Raw genomic sequence first — 4774 nt, 5'->3', positions numbered from 1 at the left:
TTCTAAAAATCCTAATAAAATTTAAAAATCTTAATAACGTATTTTTTTTGGGGATATAATTAGACAAGATACCAAAATAAAAAATAAGTCATCTATTTTAATCTTAATTAATATTTTTTAGATAACAACTGATTTAATCATTTGAGTTTTTCGTAAATACCACCCACATCTGGCTCAAAAATTATGGATGATTAAAAATTTCAATCCTCCTAAAGATCAATTCTGGTACTTAATGCTTAACAAAATTCAAGATGTTGAGTGTGTTCTAGACTTCTAATAATGCATGTTCTTGATGTTGTTTTTCTATTTTGATGGGATTTGGAAAAAATTCTAAGTCGCGTTTGTTTACAGATACATGATACTGAGATAGAGATATTGAAATACAAAATCGTGTTTGACAGAGAAGATATGGATAAAAATAATGTGTCCAGAGACACTGAATTAGTGTATTTTGTGTCTATCCTGACAAGAAAGACACGAAGACACTAACAAGGGACACAACTTATTTTTTATTTTTTCTTTTATTATTCTTATTAATTTTTCGTAATTATATTTTTTATTGTTATATTTTTCATCTCAAATTTTTTGAATGAAAAAATGAGAATAAATTAAATTTTTATAATTTATTTCAATTTATTACCAAATAAAATACAAAAACACAAAATTTTGTATCTCTTATCTTATCCTATTCTCAGTATCTTATCCTATTCTGTTGTTAAAAACAAACTTAGCCTAATATATGGTTACTACAAAAAGATTCAGTTGTTGTTTTCCTTGAGAATTAGAGAGTGGGCATAGTGGGAAATGGCCTTATTAATTGGCATAGGCATAGGAAGGAAACACCTAATGAAGGCTATAGTCACATCTATTCTATTAAATACTCTATGGAAGAATATAGGTAGCTAGTTATAGGGTCCTAAAAGTCCACAACGTACAACAATGGCTGAGCCCTTTACCTTCTTTCTGCTCTAAAATTATTGTTGGGGATTTTGTACATTGTATTTAATACCTTTTCAACATCGACGGCTACTATACGTACACAAATACCCACCCTCAATTTTAGTCACAACAATAATCCTACATTGAGACCAACAAAATAATACTACTCTTAAATTAATCCCCCTATACATAAGAAAATGACATCTAATCTTATCTTTAACCAAACATTATGAGGTTAACCTAATGACAAGTGGAGAAAATTCATAAGAGGAGAAAATATTTTAAAAGATAAAGAGAATATATATACATGTATTGATTTTGATACTTGACAATATTAAAACTTTCAATAAATATTTAAATTGGTTTTTAAAAAATTCAAAATTAAATATTTTTGTTCTTAATAGCTCTTTCATTTCTCTTGGCCAAACAAAGAAAGTACTAAGTACAGGATGATGCAATATTTTATTTTTTCAGGTCAAACAAAATGCGTCCAAAATCTCACAGTTTACAATATCTACTAGCTAGCATATGTAGGTGATATAGTAGCACGTATAAAATTAATTGGGTCATAATCAGATGAGTTTTATATAATTATGTTATGAAATTAGCGTGTATGTTCTGCCTAGGGTTCCAGACAGCATGGGAAGCAATGTAATACATATACTATATATTATTAATTATTAATATATTAAATTAATAATAATCATTTGTAACTTGTGCTGTTTTAGTCCTAATGCCCATAATATAAATAAATAAATGGTAACGGCGTATGGTCCAGGAATACAGGCCGGACATTTCATTATTTCATTTTATTTTCTCAAGTTATCAAAAATGGATGTCAACCATATATTCATTAAAAATAAAAACCTGGTTTTGAATTTAATGAAAGTTTGAATTAGTTTATAATTATTTTTTATTGTTTTATAGTTATATTATACCAGGATTCCAGGAACTTAATCTCTTGTGAATAAGTAGTACTGCGTATTATTAAATTATTGTGGTTAGAGATTTGTGCATGAGAAGCATCTAAACTTTGTCTCTTAAGTATTTCACTATAAACTAGTTAATCATAATCATCTATGCTTCCCCCATGCTCATTAGGAGGAATCTTTCATTTTTTATTTTTTCTTTTTTTATTAAAGATAGGAGATTCGAACCCGCAACCTCTTAATTGAGTATGAGGAGACTATGTCATTTGAGGTATAACTTATTGACGAGGAATCTTTCATTTTTGTTAATTGCGATTATACGCTTAAATTGCACATAGATCTTTAATATATTTTTTTTCGATAATATTAGAGAAAAACTTTTAAATATTATTGGAACTCTTTTAGTGTGAAAATTTTTATCTGATATTAGTATGCATTGATTTTAACTATTGAAGAAAAGTTAAATATAAATGTTTGATTTTGAAATTCTTTAAAGTTGATTTGAAAAGAGATTTGTTAGAGAGGATGTATCTTGTTTATCCAAGAAGCTTGTGTTTGATTTTTTTTTTTTAGCAAATAATATATATATATATATATATTCATCAGTAGGAATGTTATTCTTAGCATTAAACTATCTCTGAGGTTCATGGATCTGGAAATTATATTTACTGTTCATGTTACTGTTCATGTTCTTAATCTCTGTACATATCAAACAAAACTATTCTCTAAATCTGGAAGTACGGGCTGTTTAATCTTATCACTTAAAGGGACTGTAGCAGTAAGACCCTTGTTGTAGGGCAGTAAGGCTAATTTGACGATGTTCTTGAAGTTGATAAGATCTGAACGTAAGAATTCCTTGTGGCTATGGATTTAAAGATTGTTAAAAAAAATAAAAAAAAGAGTTATAATCCCCAGATTCGAAAATTTGAGTGATAATATAAATGTTCTATTTGAACCAAAGGAGGGCAATGATATCAGATTCTTTTTAACATGTTTTTATACGACATGTTAAATTAATGTCTAATTTAATCATATAGAAAAGTATGAAGAGACAATATATATTTTATACAATGTGTACAATGGAGTTAATTTGAAATTAAAACTAAATTATAGGCAACTAATTAATTTTGAGTAGTTTTCAATTTGAAATTTAAATCAAATATTAGGATTACCGTGGATTTTGGAAACAAATAAATTACCTCCCTCTCTCACCTCTCTCGTCTATGCCTTTCTCATGGATTCTGTTCCGATGGGCGCTGTTGCCGCACAGGCCACCCGTCAAGGGAGGACGCGCATATTATGTGGGTCGAACTAATGGCACCGTAGCAACCCGGACGTCCAGCACCTCCGTCGCAGCCGGTGTGTGCCTTCTTCCCGACACCGTCCTCACCTCCTCTGATGCGCCTTCACTTTCTCCCATTACTTCAAGTCTCTTCTCACCGATGATACACCATGTTCTTCTTATTCTTCGGATCTAAGCATGGTTAGCTTCTTTCATGATTTGAGTCCTATGCTTCACAACAATGTCGTTTTTGTCATTACTAGTCCTTCAAAATCATGTTTCGCCACAATAATATTTTCTTTTGTTTATTCATCATCTTCTTCTATTTTAATGGTCAATTTAGGATGATCATTTTAGTAAGTATGCAGATAGTTATTTTATTTTTATGTAGATGATTATTTTGATTGGATTGAGTTTAGTTATATATAATTAAAATATGTTAGATGTTCAATTCATTAGGTATGCGGATGATTATTTTTATCCTTAAGTGGATGGTTATTTTTATTAAGGGTGAGTGACGTGTGGCAAGCCAAGTAGCGACGGTAAAATGAGATGATAATTGATGAAGGTGGGGTGGCCGCCGGTTGAAAAAGAAGAGAGTATTTTTTAAAAATTTGAAATTTGAAATTGAAGAATTTGAAATTTAAAATTTGATGTGAAATAATTGAATAAGAGTTATTAAATTTATTATTTTGTGAGTAATTTTATTTTTAATTTATATTGGATTAAATAAGTAGCCAATTATACACATTGTACAAATATTTCATTGACTCTCTAACAAGACTCTAATCATATGAGCGGAATTTATTATTTCATTACATGTAATTAGTTATTTTATCCAGATAATAAATATTATGATAAGACTCATATATAATCATACTTATACATGAGTAAGAGTAATCAGTCATTTGACTCTTTTCATTCAAAACATCTTCAAAATTTATGTAATTTTTTTGCATAGAAAGATCAAATCCAACATTTGATCGAAGATAATATAATAGATAAGTCTTCATTTATTTTTTTTTTACCTCTCTTTTAATTTGGAATTTGCAGGCTATCTCGGCTTATAATAATGTTTACTTTTACTAAGACTGCAAACTCTTATGTGATTATCTATGATTCTTTATAATTATTTTATTTTATTCTTGGAAAAAATAAAGTTGAATATAGTCAGTTAATTGAAGTTCTTCACGTAATAATTATAAACATTTAATTTAATTTGATAACGAATTTCAGACCAAGGGTATACATTGGAAATTGAATATTCAATTATCACTTGACCAGATTGTTAAATGGCTTTATTTAAATAATAATTATTGCAAGCAATATCTTTGATAGAGAGACAGTTGCTGATCATCTAACAAACAGAACTATTGATGATATATTGATTATTCAAGTTGAATATTAATTGAAGTTCTTCACGTAATAATTATAAACATTTAATTTAATTTGATAACGAATTTCAGACCAAGGGTATACATTGGACATTGGAAATTCAATTATCACTTGACCAGATTGTTAAATGGCTTTATTTAAATAATAATTATTGCAAGCAATATCTTTGATAGAGAGACAGTTGCTGATCATCTAACAAACAGAACTATTGATGATATATTGATTATTC

This window comes from Arachis ipaensis, chromosome B05 (assembly GCF_000816755.2).
Source record: "Arachis ipaensis cultivar K30076 chromosome B05, Araip1.1, whole genome shotgun sequence".
Classification (NCBI taxonomy): domain Eukaryota; kingdom Viridiplantae; phylum Streptophyta; class Magnoliopsida; order Fabales; family Fabaceae; genus Arachis; species Arachis ipaensis.
The sequence above is the reverse complement of the archived record's forward strand: the minus strand, read 5'-3'. Positions refer to the sequence as shown.